The sequence below is a fragment of the Triticum urartu genome, chromosome 7 (genome assembly GCF_003073215.2).
Source record: "Triticum urartu cultivar G1812 chromosome 7, Tu2.1, whole genome shotgun sequence".
NCBI classification, from domain to species: domain Eukaryota; kingdom Viridiplantae; phylum Streptophyta; class Magnoliopsida; order Poales; family Poaceae; genus Triticum; species Triticum urartu.
Window position 1 is genome coordinate 126,754,223 of NC_053028.1, and position 6,505 is coordinate 126,760,727.

Sequence of the window (6,505 nt, forward strand, 5' to 3'; positions counted from 1 at the left end):
GGAGATCGTGGGAGAAGTGGAGGACGTGCGGGGCTTTTTTCTTGTGGTTTTCGCTGCTATAGATCGCGAGGTTTTTCTATCGTCGATTTTTTTTTCTGCGGGCGTGGCCCATCGCACAGATGGTTGTCGTAGAAGGAAGGTGGGGATCGAATGAGGTCGAACCATCACGACGTTCGATCCCCCTTTAATAGTATAGATTTCTTAGTGAAAATAGATAATTAAATTTAGATTGTAGCATTGGAAACCAAACATATAATTTTATTTGGACGGTTTTAGTTGACTAGGCTTTGAAATGCATAATTGCTTAAGATTGAATATAAAACAAACAGAACTCATTGCAACGTACCGGATATATGCGCTAGCTTTATTTGTTTATTTTACACATACATAATTATTAAAGAAAACACATATGTAATTGTTTAGGACTCCCTCCGTCACAAATAAATGTCGTTGATTTAATACAACTTTGTATTAAGCACTATAAATCAGCGGCACTTATTTTGGGACGAAAAGAGTATTTTAAATATATTCTTGTATCTGCTAACATTTGTTTAGTAGAGATTCACATGATGTTCTACTTTCACATACAATTCTCATTAAATTTAAACACATGAAAATTCTCCTTCCCGTTGCAACACACGTGCATATGTGCTAGTCTCTATTCCTAATGGACGACTTGATGAATAGTTTGCGTGGTTTATTTTCGCCGTTTTTTTCGTCATCCTCCCACCTTCGGTTTTTCTTTCGTCTCTCCGCCTCAATCGTAAAAAAAACAGCCTCGAGACTCCCCTCGATCTGTTTCCTCGTTATCAAGACTCCCCCAGCCGCTGAGATGGTTAGGTGGACAGTGGTATCCCTAACCCACCAGGGTTCAAATCCTGGTGCTCGCATTATTCCTGGATTTATTTCAGGATTTCCGGCGATGCGCTTTCAGTGGGAGGAGACGTTCCCGTCGACGACGAGGCGCCTACGGTGACTTCGTAAATCTCAAGATGATATGCCGGCTCAGTCTCTCGAAGGTGCTCATAGGGGTAGAGTGTGTATGTGCGTTCATAGGAATGAGTATATGCGCGTGTATATAAGCGCTTGTGTCTGTACTGATGCTCAAAAAAGAATCCGCCAGCCGCTGAGCCCTTCACCGCCTCTGAGATCCGCAGTCGCCGCCGCCCCTCTGATTCTGGCCGACGCCATCCGACTCACGCGCCGGCCGCCACCAGCACGGCTCACCCTTGTCGCCCCAATCGATGCACATCACCTCCTCGCCGTTCCCTCCCTGCGCGCGCCCCTGCGGCTAACCCTAGCCGCCAACCCATGTGCGGCTGCTGATGACGCCGCTCTGTCGAGCCCCCGTCCCCCGCTCGCCTTCTCCCCCGCCGTTGATGCTCGCCCTCGCTCCCGGTCGCCACGCTGTGGCGCCCTTCGTGGATGCCGTCAGCTCCGAGGAGGCCAGCGCCGCTGTCACGTCGGCCTTGCTGATCGTGATCCACGAGCTCACATCGCTCAATGGGTCCTCCCTCTCTAGGCTCCGCACTGCATGAGGTCATCGACTCCTTCGCCAGCCCCAATTTACGGCCAAGCCCGATTCTACGGAAAGTTGATGTAAGTGATCTTATTACTGTCATATGCAAGTTATAGGAATTGGGAGAAGTTGTGTTACATTAAAGCTTGTGTTGGAAGAACTGATGATTGGGTCACCGGTCAGCTCGTATTAGATGGGAGGATACCACGGGTGTTAAGCATTCCCCGATTCTGGACACTTGAATGTCGACTTATCTCATCTTGGAGATCTTCTGGCATTCTGAATATGTGCACTAACTGTTATCTGTCTACTGTGTTTTTGATGTGTAATAAATGGATGCGTCCCTAATAAGACACGGCTCTATAGGGCATATTTCTGCAATGATTTGATTTAAGTGATCTTATTACTGTCTTATGCAAGCTAATATTTTTCCGATCAAGGTTGTGTTGGAAGAACTGATGATTGGGTCCTCTGAATATCTCGTGTTACAGAAACAATGATCAAGGTTCAGTCTACTCTAATGCCTGACTATTGGAGGCCTTAAGCTATTCGGTTATTATTATTTTTTGAACTAGGGTTAATGCCTTCACATTTCAAAGTGTTGTGTGTGCATTCGCATAACTACTTGTGTTACGAGTGCAGGATTCAAAGAATTTCTGTTGGGAAATCAAAGGGGGCAATAACTTCAATTGGGAGAAGTCGCTGGAAAATAAGGTTAGAGCGATAACCTTTGTTAAACACATTGGTTGTTAATATTTGGCAGACGTATAGATGATGCCTATGAGGCTATCACCCAATATCATTATTCTTTATCTTGCATAATCAAGAAAAATATTAGATTAAATGGATTGTACAGGATAATTCTGGCTACTTTGGTATGACGACGTTTAAAGGGGCTAGAAGTATAATTGATTTCGTGTTGAAGGATCTTTTCATGACAAATTTAATAAATTTGTCATGTTTCCATTGATTGCCTATTTGCTCACTCTGTGTAGAATGGTGAACATTTGTAGCATGGTCACCTGGTCATGGTTTGATTATTTTTATCAATGCACATACCTTCAGAAAATGACCCAATGAGGCTAGCTTGTTCTTTCTACTTATGTACCTACACGTGGGATGTTCTGTTAATTTTGTTGTGTAAATAATCATTCTTTGTGTTGATGAGCAATGATAATGACTCCTAAAATTACAAAAATTGCTGAAAGTACGCTTTGGTGCTGCGTCAGTGTATGCGTACTAAGCTGAAAAGAAGATGATTGTATATTTTGCTTTATAGTGCACTGGTTCACGAGATTGATGCTGAGAAGATTCAGTTTGCCCTGCTACACATGAGAATATTATTTTGCTTGAAAATATATTGTTTTCTCGGTGCACATACCTTCAGAAAAGGAGAAGTGCTTGAACGAAGATTCTCCTCCGTCATCTAACCGATGGTCAGATGTTTGTGCTTTTCCATCATGGTTTAGCCTAGGATCACTATTTCTTTTCTACAGCATGTCCTTCTCGGGAAAGTTGTTGTCGATAACTCAATTGATGTGTTCCTTTTTTTCTTCAAGAAACTCGATATTGATCAGGCAGGAAGGAGGAGGTGGAGGAGGCGAGAAGCTGTGGCGTCACGCTCTCCCCCGATGCTTTCAAGTCATCCGCCCTGCAGCTAACCTCCGAGCAGAGACCCAAGCCCAAGGTAATGCTCGCCTGTTCCATAGCTGTTTTTAGCTTCCTTTTTGGTGTGACCTAACCATATGAGTATGTCACAATCAGGGGGCGATCAATATTTTCAAAGGATGATACTGTGAAGGTTTTCGCATGCAGGTAATTTTTGTGACCTAGCAGGAACCATTAGTATGCAGATGTTGCCTTCTTAATGAACAAGTTTACAAATAGTCGAACGCCATGCTATGTTGTTCATTAATATATTCTTGCAAGTAAACTGGATCTGGTTCTTCATAGTTGCAGATTTTGTAGCTTGCAAGATTAGTAGAAGTTCAAAATAAATTGACTGTAGGTAATGGATCAGAGAAAGTCTATCAATCAAATTAATGTTCAATTGCATGGACAAGAGAAAGTATATTATTAATCACAAATCTAAGAAGATAGTGACCCTTGTATTAGTTTTAGAGAATTAACATAAAAAGATATATTAGTTTCAGATTGAACTATTGGCAAAATAATATTTAAATCTTCTGTACTCCACTGATCTGCCAATTCTACTGTTTTTGTACCACAAGGCATGCTGTAAGTTTTTGTTGTCCAATAGTCTGCTAACTTTACTCGCTATATTCAAGATGTATGTGATGTTTAGTTTGTTTTATTCCCTTCTATATTCATGGCTTATCCTATACTAAATGAGGACTAACAGAAACCAATTTGTCAATCTGTTAACCTGATCATAGCAACTGCTTAACTGGAAGTGATCTTTTTGCTCTTCCTGCTAATATAGTGCATACATATTTGAGCTGAATTGGTTGTCTTACGTTACATATGGCAGTGCAAATATGATCTTATGTTGTTGTGAACATTTATAATTTTTCATACCTTGGCTTTCACTAAACCGTTCATCACTATTCATACCAACGAGTGTGTTTAGTATGTTTGTGTTGACTTAGCAACAATGTAGAGGGTTTTCGGGGTCATCTTGTGTCAATGTTGACAAGAAGGTAACCCCCCCCCCCCTCATATATGTATGGCAAAGAGAAGACTCTGTTAATTTGGAGCTATGACAGAAGCACATCCACTCAAGCTGCTCGGACCATGTGTACGACTGCTGGGGATCCCTGCGCAATCCCACAGCTGGCATAGATGGACTGCTGTCACAGTGCGCATGCAGATAGACTATGACGACATTTTTGGTAGCGAGGTCTTTGCACACATCATGGCACACTTCCAAATCTGGGCCATCCTCGTGGAGTAAATTTGTTGCAGTTTTTCTAAACGCTTGTTCAAGTCAGCGTCATATTCTTTCTTATGTTTGTTGCTTGCATACAAGGCCTGCCGTGTGGTTTTGAATTTATAGTTTTCGAGTCTTAGTAATGCTGAATCCAGTTTAAATACAATATGAATGAACTTTTAGTTTCTCATAGCATGTTGATTTTGTTGGATATTTTTATCTCATGTCATCTTTTTTAATGATGATTTAAGATTGAACAGATAATTATTTGATTAATTTTTTGTAACAAGAAACTAAGAATTGACCCTGGATAAAGGAAGAAAATGGTCCATATAGAAAGAGACAGTAAGCTTCTTCAACGGTAAGCCATTCTCTGTACGGGAGATGCACATGTAATTTTTTGTTTCAAACCAGAATATATTATAGAGCCTACAGTTCAGTGGTCTTTAATTGGTTACTGCTATTTACCATCTGTTTATCTGGTTTGCATAGGTCTTTTGAGAACCGTTCTTCGACTGCATGGTGTTTTCTTTGTAACAATCCCCATGTGTTTGATAAATGCCTAGCTATATGTTTTATGCAGGTCATTCACGAGAAGCAATAATCTATAAGACTACTCGAGGAGATTGAGAGCATCAACATTTTACATGGATGACCTGAGGGGGAAGACGAGACTCGGAATGGTTTGATGGTAAAAATAGTCCATACTGCCGCTGCATGAGGACGGCAAAGGTATATGTGAAATACGATTAGTGTTGAGACACTAATTGAAAGTGAAACTATCCCTAAGTGGTTTTGGTAATTCTTAACAACATATAGCTCATTGAGCTAATGCTATTCCAAGATTAATATTTCAGGAAAAGCTCAATGAATGGCATGTCATGGATGAGGAAAGTGGACCCCTCAAAATATTAAGGACAAAAAGATTGGCTCAAGCTCAAAGATCAAAACTCTACATTTTATATTTTAGTGATCCAAGATCACATTGAGTCTATAGGAAAAGCCAATACTATCAAGGAGGGATGATGTGTTGCTTAATGGCTTACTTGCTTCAAAGTGCTTGGTGATATGTTCCAAAACCCTCAACTACCTTCCCACATCCACATATGACCTAAACCAAAAAGTCAAACTCGGCCCTACCGATTCTTTCTATCCGGAGTCACCGAGTTTCAAATGTCATAGCCACTGCCACAAACCCTAAGCAAATCGGTCTCACCGATAGGGATTTCGATCACACCGAGATGGGGTTGTAATCTCTCTGTTTTCCTTCGTAACGTTTTGGTCCTATCGAGATGAGCGATCGGTCCCACCAAGATTGCAATGTAAACTCTCTGTTTCTCTTTCGTAACATTTCGGTCCCACCGAAATGAGCGATCGGTACCATCGAGTTTATCTGACCAACTCTCTGGTTCGCTTATTACCAAAATCGGTCTCACCGAGTTTGTGTAATCGGTCACACCGAGATTACGTTATGCCCTAACCATAACCATATCGGTCCTACCGAGTTGCATCTCAGTCTCACCGAAAATCCTAACGGTCACTAGGTTTGCTAAATCGGTCTGATCGAGTCTTTCACTTCGGTCTCCCCGAGATTGGTAAATTGTGTGTAACTATTAGTTTTTGTGTGGAGGCTATATATATCCCTTCACCCACTCTTCATTCGTGGAGAGAGCCATCAGAGCATACCTACACTTTCAATACACTTTTTCTGGGAGAGAACCACCTACTCATGTGTTGAGGCCAAGATATTCCATTCCTACCATATGAATCTTGATCTCTAGCCTTCCCCAAGTTGCTTTCCACTCAAACCCTTTTTCCACCAAATCCATATCCTATGAGAGAGAGTTGAGTGTTGGGGAGACTATCATTTGAAGCACAAGAGCAAGGAGTTCATCATCAACACACCATTTGTTACTTCTTGGAGAGTGGTGTCGCCTAGATTGGCATGGTGTCACTTGGGAGCCTCCGACAAAGATTGTGAAGTTGAACCAAGGAGTTTGTAAGGGTAAGGAGATCGCATACTTCGTGAAGATCTACCGCTAGTGAGGCAAGTCCTTCATGGGCGATGGCCATGATGGGATAGACAAGGTTGCTTC

General features: G+C 41.7%; 1 long non-coding RNA gene across 10 annotated transcripts; it reads left to right on the top strand.

The window, feature by feature from the left end:
- Nucleotides 1-1,121: 1,121 nt before the first annotated feature.
- On the top strand, nucleotides 1,122-5,605 carry LOC125523495. 10 transcript variants are annotated; one of them, XR_007290255.1, is made up of 5 exons: nucleotides 1,122-2,233; nucleotides 3,079-3,206; nucleotides 3,284-3,334; nucleotides 4,993-5,141; nucleotides 5,267-5,605. It is a non-coding gene; the product is annotated as an uncharacterized LOC125523495 (long non-coding RNA). The 10 variants fall into 10 exon arrangements; XR_007290259.1 differs by adding an exon at nucleotides 2,799-2,955 and having other exon boundaries at nucleotides 1,122-2,024; nucleotides 2,162-2,233; nucleotides 3,284-5,277; XR_007290258.1 differs by having other exon boundaries at nucleotides 1,122-1,599; nucleotides 1,960-2,024; nucleotides 2,162-2,233; nucleotides 3,284-5,277.
- The last annotated feature ends 900 nt before the right edge of the window (nucleotides 5,606-6,505 follow it).